This window comes from Apodemus sylvaticus, chromosome 7 (genome assembly GCF_947179515.1).
Source record: "Apodemus sylvaticus chromosome 7, mApoSyl1.1, whole genome shotgun sequence".
Taxonomy (NCBI): Eukaryota; Metazoa; Chordata; class Mammalia; order Rodentia; family Muridae; genus Apodemus; species Apodemus sylvaticus.
This window is the reverse complement of record NC_067478.1, coordinates 41224019-41237325: the sequence shown is the minus strand read 5'-3', so window position 1 is coordinate 41237325 and position 13307 is coordinate 41224019.

Genomic DNA, 13307 nt, shown 5'->3' with positions numbered 1-13307 from the left:
ACCGTAGACCTGTCTCTTTCTCTCAGGGGACTGGGATGGAGGAGGTCGTGCTCACAGTAGACCTGGTTCTTGCTCTTAGGACACACTTGGTTTCTGTTTATGGGTTCTGGAGATTGAACTCCACTAACTGAACTCTCTCTCCAGTCCCTAGAATAAAGTCCTTATATTATGCATTTCACTTAACACTTTAATAGCTAAATTGGCCCACATAAAGCCCAGAAAACCTATTCACATTGCTGTCTTCCTACCTCTGAGATGATATTACTATGTTACTATATTAGTTACATTTCAGCAAAGAATGGTTTTGGCTGGTTGATTTGTCTCACAAATGCATCTGTACATAAAGGGATAAGTAAAAGATATTGCCGTTAAAATAGGACCACGGGGCTTCCTTGATAAAGACCATCATTTGTGAACAAGAAGGCTACAAACACCAACGTTTCTGTTGGTGCATTCTGGCTGAAGTTTGCACTTTTCTTCTTTCTCTCTCCAGTGTGCTCCTGAGAATGTCAGTACATCTCTTCCCCAGGCAGCTGTCGAGTTCTTCAATTTCTCTTGAAAGTGAAATCCTGCAAGCCGCTGGGAATAAATAGCCACGCCCACTTCTTGGCTTGTGACCGTCCTATTCAGTTTCACATTTACCATTAGCAGATTGTCTTCGTGAGTTTGAAAAAGGTAGCCTTCGAGCTCCGCAATGTCAGCTGCATCCCAGCTGTGTTTATTAAACAGACTTCAGATTGTCCGCCCTTTTGTTTTCTGTCCCATTGTTTTTCCATCTGGCCTTTTACCCCATATCCTAGTGAACATATCCATATTTTTACTGACAGTAGATTTTTTTTTTTTTTTTGTATCTTTCCCCGATGATACCAGTTAACATTCCTTTCAAAGCTTACGTTTCACCTCCATTCCCTTGTTCCCATTTCAACTATGTGAGCTTGGGCAGTTTGGTGCAGTTTTAGCGGCTTCTCACTCAGCTATAGCCCATTAGGACCTGCCGATGGTTTTGAATTCTTGGCAACCTCTCTGCGTGCCACTAAACATCCTAGAAGGAAGGGGTTGTTAAGAATTGCCGGCACGGAGCAGAGCCTTCAAGAACAAAGAGGACACCTCTGACTTCAAAAAGAATAAAATGGGATTTTGCAGTCACTTGCCAAGATTTCTCTGCTTTCCCAGGTGGAGGGAGAATGAAGTGAGGAAATAGCTTTCATACTGAGGAATAAAGGCACCCAGGACACTACCGACTGAATGCTCCGGACTGATGCTGAAGCGCCAGCACTCTACAGTAGTTTCTGCCACCAGTGATAATATTTACAATTCTTTTTTTGTTGTTGTTCTAAATTTGCCCAACTAGGAGAATAAATCAATTTTTTTTTTTTTTGCTTTGTATACTACCCTCAAAGTCAACTTTAATTGTAGGTGAAGAAAAAAATGTTTAAATTCATCTTTGCAACTAAGAGACTTGCGAAAAATATTCCATAGACATTTAAAATATTTGTTAATTTATAGTTTTCCAGAATCGATATTTTTTTTTTTAAATGTTGATTAGAGCTGGATATGGTAGCTTCATTCTTTGTTACAAAAGAAGCTGGAACAAAAATGACTAAGTCCCCCTTGTGGTGGTGGTGGTTTGCATAGAAAACAGTCACTTATTTGCAAAGAATTGTGTGGCTACTTCTATTATAGAATTTAAAAACTCTTCATTTAATCATGTATTTTGTGTGATTTTTATACTTGCATAAATTGCATACAATTACAATAATTTTTAGTGTAGTGCAGGAGTTGAGACGACAAATGTCCTGGGTTCAAATCCTGGCACTGCCTCTTGGTCAGTTGATTTTTGGATAAATTACTTTACCTTTTTGGGCTTGTGTGTCTCTTTCCTGAACATGAGACTGACAACAGCACCTAGTATATAGAGTTGTTTTACGGAATGAGGCCATTACCTCAGGCTTGGCTCTTAGATCCATATGCAGTACCTTCATTTTCTGTAGTTATTAGCTGTAGTTTCAGTGTCTGTCTACATGGGTCAGAGGGTCACATGGGTCAGTGGGCAGTGGCCACATGGGTTGACCCAGACAAGCACAAGTCCTGTTCTGATTCAGGGCACATTTGTTGAACACCAGCTGTGTGTTCAGCCCTGTGAGGAAGAGGGACAGAGAGAAACCAAACTCATAGGCTTCCAGAAGAAGGAAGTGAGGAAACCAAGAAACAGACTGAGAGGAAAATGTAGTCTTGGTAATTGAACAAAAATGTCCTGAAGGAGAGGAGAGGAGAAATAGGGAGAAAGAGAAGAGAAGGAGGAGATGAGAAAGAAGAGAGGAAGAAGGAAGGCAGAAAAGAGGAAGGGAGAGAGAAAGGAAAGGGAGGATAGAAGCAAAGATGGAAGGAGAAAAGAAAAGACGAAAAGTAAAAAAAAAAGTGGATTAAGTTAATCTCAGGAATCAAAATCAAACAAAGATTCTGCCACAAAGATGCAGGGGTAATGATGGGTACAAGAGCAGCCCCTGACTGGACTGCAGTGAGTGAAAGGAGGCAAAGCGGGAGGGGAGAAAATAATAGAGAAATGTAGAAGAGGGAGAGGAGGAGGAGGGGCAGCGGGGAAGGCGGAAGAGGGGAAGGATGGTGGTGCTAAGCTACTGATGGACTTGCTTGAATCGGCCTCTCTGGTGTAAGTTTAGAAGGGCCTCTGACACCTCTGCCATATTTCATAGTTCACAGCCCCAAGCATCACATGGTGGGTAAAAGACATTCTCTGCTTTAGCCTCCCCTCCAGAGGAGGGGTTCATACCTATGGGAGAGGTGGGGCCGATGGATCACACAAATTCCAAAAGGAGAAGTATAGTGGACTGCATCTATCCACCCGTTTATTTGCAATATATCTTCTATACTGGTTGAACCCATCTTTCTCATATGTAGAGTGTATATACTTAATTAGGAACTTCTACTAGGTGTGCTCAGCCTATGGCTCGGGGGCCACATCTGTCCCAGGATGGATATAAGTTCTTCCCAATGCAATTTGTAGATGACTGTGATGTACCATAGTGTCGGAAGGGTTGGACATCCCTACTCAGAACGAAAATCTCCAGCATTCCTGTTCTTAAAAACTTGTCTTGAGAAAGCTGATGCTGTCACATGACTGCTTGCCCCTAACCAACAAGAGACTGTAAAGTTGTCTCCTGCCCAATTGTCTTCTAAATAACTGTTGAGGAAGGGTTCCCTAGATTGCTAGACTGGCACCCAGTGAACAGAGAAGTCAGCTCTCTGCTTACCATGTCAGAGTAGCATCCTAACTTTCTCTAGCATCTCACCAGGCCAACAGTAGGCACTGTGTAGACATTTTGAAGTCATAATTAAGGTGAGATTTTCAGTGTGGGAGGCAGAAGTTATAATTGGATAAAGACTATAGCAGAGGTTCAGGGATATGACAAAGTAAGGATATTGAATCAAGAAGCTGGGAGGGTCAATATGCTAGACTGGCTTCCTATCGGATTCCAATGGGATAGCTGCTATAGTTCCCCCGCTGCCCCTGTTTTATCAATTTTGCCATTGCTTGAGGTTCATTTGTCATTCTTGGTTTATTCAGTCTCTAGTACCTGAGAACCTGAGAGTAAACTAGTTTCAAGCAGGCCTCTCTCCTCACTTATTTGGGCATCGTGTCCTAAATTTAAGGTTCTCAGCAGGCCTTTCTCCTCACTTTTGGATGGGGACATCCACTTACCTTGGAGCGAGTGTACTTTGTCCAAACTGAGCTTACCGCTTCCCATATGAAAGTGTGATAGAAACCCACTAAACAGTGCACTTCCTGCATTCATGCCTCATTGCCCACAAGGGAGTCACACAGAGGCTGGTCCAGGGGCTTACCAGTGCTAACGGGTAGATGAATTACCAGTCCTCAGTCTGCACAGCCTTATTGTGTTTTATTAGAAGAAATAATTATATAGAGGATCTGGGAGGGGTCTCCCTACTTCCACTCCTGTACGTTTTTAAGTTCCTTCTTCGCTTCTCTTGCTCTTATCCCTGTTCCCTGTAGTCTGCCCCTTATTTTCAGAATGTGGCGTAATGCCTGGCATAGGCAGATTTTCAACCAATGTTTAAATGACCACTTAATGATTATATGCAAATGACCTCAGCAGGAGACATACCCTTGGTTGCTCCTCAGAGCAGCACTGAGGGCTGAGCTACTGACTGGAGTCTAGGACACTCCATTGGCATGGGGGAAAAGCCACTGGACTAGCTTTGCTTGTTTGTGTCCCCAAAGCTACTCTTGCACCCAAGCTGAAGCTTGGGGACAGCAACATCCAGTGCAGCCCTGCCTGGGAGAAACTTCCCAGAAGTGTGTGGGCAGCCAGATCTGATGGCCTAGTCACTTCCCGTAGGAGATGAGGTCCCAGAAACCCTCCTTTCCTATGACTTTAGAGGTTCCACAGACACCACACTGCTTCCTAAGGGAATCACTTACCCAGAGGTAGAATCACCAAAGAAACTAGCATGCTGGCCTTTGTTTGAAATGACTTCTTCCTACGGCTCTCGGGGAATCTCATGGTAGATTGTTTCTCAGTCCCAGCCTTGATATTTGAAAGGTTTCTGCCTAGGAATGAGCATCTAAAGAATGTAAAATGTAAATGTAAATATGTGGTGTCAATGTAGCTCTGGGGTTCACCCAAAATGCCCACTAAGAAACAAAGCCAGGTCTGCACAGCAGAGATTCTAGATCCAGGAAAGACAGAGTGGTGGTCAGTGCTGCTGAAGACTGTGCTGTAGGCTCTGCAGGTGATCAGAAGTCAGCCAGGGAGGAGAATCTGAAGGGAAAATTGAGGTCAGCAGCAGCACAGGGAAGGTAAAGATAAGTTGGTTTTCAAAATTAAGGCTGTTCTGTAAGTCTGATGCAGGGTGAAATGTATAAAATCACAAGAGTGGTAGAAAATGCAGGTTACATGACAAGGACTCCCATGGCCTATCTTGTAACATGGTACTGAGTAGGAAGTAGAAGATGCTATGTGTTAGGGTTGGGGATGCGGTTGGCATGTCATCAGTAGGGTGACCGTAGTACAGCAATCGGCAGAGGTAGCAAGCCCTTAAGTTGGGTTTGACAATAAATAGGCAGTCCACTTCCTCACTGGCTTCACCAGTCCTCATGTCTCCACCTCCAGCGAGCTCCTGAAACAGCCTGTCAGCCTGGCATCTTCCTGAATGAGCTGAGAAGGGAATGCAGGGAGCCTGTTCTGTGATCTGTCAGCCCAGCCGCCTTAACAAGCACATCTTCCTTAGCAAAATAGGTGTGAAATCTTCCATTTGGACGCCATCAGTGACAAAACAGAGTGGATGTAGTACAATCCTCAAACAAGAGGTCAGAGTTTAAGTGAAATATTACCAATGATTTTATATGCATTTAAATCTGTTTTAGAGGTAAGTAGTCCACACACACTATGGACCTGGAAGGCTTGATATAATACTTGGCTAGAAAGCAGTGACTATGTGGGATGACCTTGCCCCCATGTATACATATAGATCCTTCCTCCTTATGTAATGTTTAAGGGCTGAAGAACCTCTGTGTCTAGGTCTTCTCCTCCCCTTTGCACAATTGTGATTCCTTAAAAATCAGATATGGCAAAGATATGGCTCAGTCAGTAAAGTGCTTTCAATAGGAGTATGCGAAATTATATTCAAGTCCCAAGACCCATGGGGAAATTAGGGCACAGCAGAGCAGGCCCATAACCTGGTGCTGGTGGAAGGGAAGCAGAGCCAAGGGGACCCTCAAAGCTCCTTGGCTGGATCAGTTCAGTGCCAGTTCCTGTCTCTAAATGGATGGAGTGTGATCAAGAAAAACCACCTGATCTTGTACATTCGCACACCAAGAAGTATCCGTAGCAGCCCTCCCCCCACATACCTGCACCCACACATACCTCTCCAAGGAGAAAAAGAGTTAATCTGAGTCTTTTTGGCTATATAAACGAGGCACTCAATTTGTTTTCAAGTATGCTGCTTACACTACTTCAGTCTGTTTGAGGGGAGATAAAATGGGGACTGGTAGAGACCACTTAAGACTCTCTGGCATAGGGTGATAGTGAAGACATCTTGTCTTGAGTCTATCTTCCTCTCAAGAAGAACCAACAACCCTCATTTCCCCCAGCATACCCCCATACCCCTCAGCATACCCCTATATCCCCAACACATTCCCATATTACCTAGCATACCCATATAGCCACCCAGCATACCTTCATTTCCCCTCAGCACACAACCATATCTCCCAACATACCCTGTATCCTTCAGCATCCCCTATTTCTTCTAGCATATTCTCATTTCCCCCAGCACAAACTCTATCCTCCAGTACATCCCCATATCCCCAATACACCTTCATTTCCCTTAGCACCCACCCATATTTCCCAACACACCTCCATATCCCTCAATATACCCCCATTTCCCTCAGCACAACCGCTTTCCCCCAGAACAGCCCCCATATCCTAAAACATATCCAATATCCACAACATACCCCCATTTTCTCCAGCACACAATCATATCCCCAGCATACCCCCATATTACCTAGCATACTCCCATATCCCCCAGCATACCCCCATTTCCCCAAGCACACTCCTGTTTTTCCCCATCATACCCCCACTTCCACTTCCCCCAGCACATCCCCATATCCCCCAACATGCCTGAAGAAACCACTAGTAAGCAATGGTTTCTGGATTCTTGAACAAACATGTAGTTGAGAGCCTCTGAAGTGTTAAGTGTCCAGATTGGAGTATGTCAGCTGGGACGCCAAGACCCCTATGTCTTAGTAGCACAACTCTTTGCAAATAAACAAAGCTTTGGGTTCATGGGGGAAATGCAGCTTATGCAGCTCTTAGGGCTGCTCAAAGGGCCTCTGTTCCCTCTCAAAACTAATGTGTTTCATGAGAAGACCAAGGTTATTTTACTGCCCCAGGGTGCCTGGACACTTTCCTTTGGTCCCCTCAGATCTGTGGGATGAAAGTGGGATGGAGAGGAGAAGAATTCCCTTTGCTGTCTTAGGTTTCTGTTCTCTAGGAAAACATGTTACGTTTCCTAAGATCAGATACTCAACCGTTTATTTTTAGCTTTGGTGGCTGTATTATTTTTTCATCCCCCAGTACTTCTTTTTTTTATTTCCAGAGGAATCTTTTACCTCTGCTGCTTCCTGCTTTAGATCTTTACATGAGATCAACACTAGTCTAAAATTCAGGTAGTGTCTCAGGCTGATGGCACATTCCTCCTGTGTGAAGAAATAATGGGCCCAAGTATTCCCTACTTAGAAACTGTAATCACAGCCAAAAGGCAAAGAAGCGGGTACTTCTAGAATAGACCTTGCTTGGGTGTGGTCTGGAGGGACAAGTCCCACCTCACTCATCTCAAGTATACAGACCAGGAATGGAGCATCACTAACCCCTCTAGTCATTGTTCACTGCCCCTTCGTTGCCTGGGTCACCTTTGTTTGGTTTAATTATTCTTCACAATGCTCCTAGCATAGCCCTTACCTCTCTTTTGTAATTGCCCACAGTTACATCGGATGGGTCACCTGGAAGGGAAGCTGGGGATGAATGGGAAGTCAGCAAAAAGAGATGGAGACCAAGATAACACCTGCTATTTAAGGTCTCAAAGTTTAATGAAGAACTCCAAATATATAGGCAAACCTGGGAAAAACCCTTTCCCCAAAGGCTGGAAGCTTCTCAGCAGAACTGGTTCAGTTCCTCAGCAGGTGGTGTTTCTCAGGAAACTGCAGGTCCTTGAAGAACAATGGGCTTCACCTTGGTCTGAGCACTCTACCCTAGGTGGAGAGGGTTTTGACTAACACAGGAGTTCCCACTCAAAGGCTGGGAGAGGAAATTCACTTTGGTCAATGTCAAGTTCCTGCCAGGTGGCATGGCACCTCAATAAGGCTCTCTACGTGCTTTCTGACTTACCCACTTCAGAACTGTCTTAAAATCACCTGTTAGATTTTAACCTGGGGTGCAGGGTGAGGATGGATAGTTTGTATTTGTGGAATGATGATTTTAAACCTTAAATGAGCTCTAAAAACTATTATGCCATTTTGGAAGCTCTCATTTTCTATTAATGTGGTTCACGGTTCTATGAAATGTTTTGACGCTTCTGTAAGCAAAGAGAAGGAAGAAGGAAACTGGCTCACTTAATTTCCTAATGAAATGGAGACAAAGAAGTCTTTCCCCTTCCTCCTTATCTTCTTCCCATTCTTCTCTTCTTCCTTCCACGGGGAATTCTAACATTGGATCAGCGCAGGGACTTCCTTCTCGGCACTTTTAATATCACTTTCCGTTTTCTCTTGTAATTCTGCAAGAGCATCCAGTTGAGTTTGGGAACAGGGTTTCCTAAGTTTATCAGCATCACAGTGCAAAATTCAAAATACTGCAAAATTTCCAAAATAGAAGAGAAAATCTCAATAATGGCATGGCTTTGAATCTGTTTGGAAAGAAGATAAAGGCACAAGTGAGAAATCAAAATGAAGCAACGAATGATGTGGCGGCGCCTGTTTGTTCGCATTCTGTGTGTGCTCTGTGAACTCACTTGTCCACTGACACACTCAGGAATCTTCCTCCCGTGCTTATCATGCTGCTCCCTCACTATTCTGTGAACACTCAATGAAAACCTTTCAGGCAGAATGAGTGTGCACCACATATAGGTGTGTTCACGAATCTTATTAGATCTCCTTCCAATGACACTCAAAGCTTTTGCTCATGTGCTTTCAACTCTTAAGTTTGACCCCGTTGCTTTCTTAAATTTGGAAATTTGCTCTCTGAAAATGGATTATATTGATATGTATTTGAAACCTATTGGTTCTCTATGGTTCATTAAGCAACCCCATGTGTTATCTGTTTAAATGTTCTTTCCTGGTTACCGTAACTACAGATACAGTCAAACAAAAGACTCCGAGATTCAGAGAGCTTAAAAATTATATACTTGAGGTCATCCAGAAAGCCAGACACAGACCTCAGATTCACAAGCAGACCATGACTTAAAGTTCTGCGTATCTGACTTCTTGGTAAAATTACTATGTGACTTCCAAACAAACAAACAAACAAACAAACCTATATAACTGTTTCTTAGCCACTAAGGGTATAGGAATCCTCAGTTTATTTCAAATTGCACACAGCTAGAGAAGGGAGAATTGTCTGGAGGACTTTATTTTCTAATGTGGAGAGTAGCCAAAGTAGCATAGCTTTAAGGTCTGTCTCAGCACCGCTCTTCTACAATAAAAGGCCTTTGTTATAATCAGTAAAAATATAATTTAGAAGCATAACTGGTCCAATACTAATTGCTATCTGTAATCCAAACATTTATCTGACTGAAAAATAATATGCAAAAGTAATGTGTTTCAAACATATTCATATTAATTCTGTGCCAAGTTTAAATTTTTTCAATGAATAAAGTCAGGACAATTACAACTGTGAATTCCATTTAAAAAATGCAGGCTGGGGAAATGACTCAACAGCTAAAGATCTTGTCATGAAAGTATAAAGACCCGAGTTCGAGTCCCTAGAACCCATGTAAAGCTGGGTGCACATCTGTGATCTCAGAATACCCACAGGGAGGCGAAAGGTGGAGGCAGGAGAGTCTGCGAACACTCAGGCTAACCTGGTACATGGAAGAGCCAATAAGAGACCTGTCTCAGATATGTGGAAGGCAAAGGCACCCGGAGTTTGTTTTCTGACCTTCACATGTGCACCATGACATGTACACAACATGGAACGTGTGTGCCTGAACTCACAAAACATGCCTATGTGTACATATGCACAAAGCATAGCTATACAAACAAGATAAAAAGAAATAACACATGTAGGTGGATGTTTGTTGCCAGCCTGGGCTGTCTGCTGACTTTTGGAAGACACAATCAGGAGGCCTGGCTGTAGAGACGGCTCTAGGCCTGGGAGTGTCTATGGAGAAGTGACAGGCTGGAGAAGTAGCCATGAGTAGCTGCAGGTGACAGGAGCTATCTGAGGCAGAGTATCGGGTGCCACCTCCCAGTATGTATTTTGTTTGACAGAAGGGGACATTTACAGCATTCTTTACTCATCAGGGAAATGAAATTCAAAACTACATCAGTATTCTACTTACCTCAGTCAGCATGCTGTCTTCATATAAATAAAGAGGCTGGAGAGATGATGGCTTAGCAGTTAAGAGTCCTGGCTTCTCGACCAGATTCCATCCCCAGACCCACATGGAAGCTCACAACTGCCTAACTCCAGCTCCGGGTAATGGTAATCTGACATCCTCACATAGACATGCGTGCAGGCAAAATATCAGAACACATGAAATAATAATTAATTCAATAAAAAAAGAATGTCAGTTTTGAAAAAAATAAAAAAGGAAACAAATTCTGTTAAGGATGTGAAGCAGAAAAAACTGCTTGTCATTGTTGCTGGCAGTATGAGGTAGTTCAGCCTCTGTGGAAATTAGTGTAGAAATCCCTCAAAATCTGAAAACAGGTCCACTATATGTTGCAGCTAACTGCCCTTGGTAATGCCAAAGCGATCTAAGCACAGCACAGAGGGAGACACGTGTGCACTGTAACTGCTCCAGCACGTTCATCAGCCAAGCTGACACATAGACACTGGCAGCGCAGCATATGTAAACAGTGGCGTGGTACTCACTCACAGAAAATAAAGTCATGCCGTTTATGTGGGGGGGGATGGGGGGTGGGAGGAATGGGACCAAAGATCACCACATCTTCTGAAAAACAATTTTTTTTCTCTCACATGCACATTTTCTCTCACATGCAAAGCCTAAATCCAGAGCTAAAAGGTAGACATGGAGGGAGGACTTTTTGAGAGGTGGGGAACCAAGGGGCATGCTGAAGGGGCAGTAGTCGGGGAGAGGGCTGTGTGTGCATGTGTGTGTGTGTGTGTGTGTGTGTCTGTGTTGTGTGCATGCGCATGCACGTGTGTGCACATGTGTGTGTATGTGTGCATGCATGTGTATGTATGCATACATGTGTGTGTATGTACGTGCACGCATATGTGTGTGTGTGCATAAATATTTCTGTGGAATGCTATTTATTTTTACAAAGCATATATCTTATAGAAAAAGTTCCCAAACCTTCCTGACACTCGGGTAAAATATAAACTTGCTAACATAACAGTCTCATTTTCCTAGGGAAGCTAATGTTCCCTGACCCAAGGTCCCCTTCACCCTTTGAATGCCCTTACTGAAGTCTGATGCCCGACGCATGCTCGATTTCAGCCATGTTCCACACTGTACTCTCTTCTCAGGAAGTGTGGAATATTCCTGAGTCTGTACTACAGCAAAGTCTTTATGATGGCTTACAGAGCTAGAAAGTCATTACAACCATTTGTTTTTTTAAAAAAGGGGGAAACAAAGTGTGTAGGTACGTGTGTGTGTTTGTGTGCGTGTGGGGGGTTGTTACTATTCTTTTCTAGTGGAAGTTTCATTTCTGAAGTTTATGGTTAAAAACAATACAAAATGACGACGACGATGACGACGACAACGACAACGATGATGACTGACAACACTAAAAAATACCTTTTAGCAGGTGCTCTACCTTAAACAGCGCCTTCAGGAGTCTAAGCAGTACAAAGAAAGAGAGGGAGGCCTGCTTTATTGGCAAGAATCATGAATGAGTTTCTGGATCTGCCGAGGTAGCACGGACATCATGAAAACCCACATTAGGAACTGAGAAGGGTTCGAACACTGCTTCACTACTGTTTAAAAACTATACCCTCTTTCAAAAAGCATCTACCCAAATATTACTTTTCCTTCAGAAATTCTGTTAAGTAAACTTTCTAGAGACTTTGAAATGAAAATTGCTTCCATAAACCATCTCTCTCTGTGTCTCTGTCTTCTGTTTCTGTCTCTTTGTGTGTGTGTGTGTGTGTGTGTGTGTGTGTGAGGTGGGTGGCTGTGAGGGGAAATCTCAGGGAGAAAAGTTCCTTAAAATCTCTCCAAAAGAGAGCAAGTCTTCGTGTTGAAGACCCCGAGGCATCGGTGTTAAGTCTCTTCTCATATCTTGTGTGAAGAATTGGCTCTAGAAAAAATATGAGAACTGACTACTCAGCAGTCTGCAGTCTGTATGCCTGAGAAGGTAACAAACAGTCTACTATCTGGACTTTCTAATAGAGTTACTAACTTAGATTCATCACAGTGGGCAAATCAAATATTTCAGTAGCAACTTCATTATTTAATTGGAATAAATGGAGTGCACTTATCCAAAGGTCCCATGTGTTCATACACATGCATACCATACCACACACATATACACACACAGATGTGCATATCCCCTCTCCCCCACCCTTGTCAGATTCACCTATGGTCTGGGAGGATAACCTTTTCATCAAGTTATGGAATGATGCTTAACATTAGCTTCTCATGTTAGGCATGTTCTTTGACATATGTTTCCCCCTGCCAACTTTCTTAGATTTTTTTTTAATTCTGTTTTTTACAGGACAGCTTTGACTCTGCACTAAACCATGCCACTAACACGTTACTTAATCTAACCGGCACATTGTAAAATTTTACACATGCGCTCATCCAGATAATTACACAATTAATTTTCACTTAGCTCAGCTGAAACGGGGATAATGAAATTTCCACTGGTGTACTGTTACGTCCAGGGGCCAAGGGTCAGTTTCCTGTTTGGATAAGGGTGAGTTTAAAGAGGGTTTCTGACGGTCTCCTGACTTCAACTGGTTCTCAAAACATCGCAATGGAATTTCAATTTACAGCTCAGTCCAATGAAAGGAACAGATGTCGGGAGTGTGCCACCAGCGTGCAGGGCTGCCTTCCATACAGGTGTGCAAAGAAAGCCATCAACTCTCACTTCAAATCTTACTTTTCTACCTTCCATCCAACAGTACAAACAAAACAAAATAAAACCAACCAAACAACCAAACAACCAAACAAAAGAACTGGCTGGCAGATGCTGTAATTCATCCCTGCCCCCAAGATTTAGACATCTGCTCACTCATGATATCAACCAAAAGTCAAAGGTCCCACAGCCTTTAATTCAGGAAGAAAAAAGTAGACTTCTCTTGTTGTCCTTGAATCTTGCAATTACTTCAACTTGTGGAGTTTCAGTTTCTTCATTCCAACATCTAGGTTTTCTGGATGTTAAAAGCAGAGATATTTTCTTTGAAATTAACCAGCTCTTAATATTTTATACTCTTAAGGATTAAATGTGCTTTGGGGATAGGTTGGGGACTCACTTTCAGCCAAGATGGGTGACTGGAGTTTGATCCTTGGGACTTACATGCTGGCAGAACAGACTGCTGAAGGTCATGTCCTGCTGTACGTGCATACACAAAATCTCCCCAAAACTA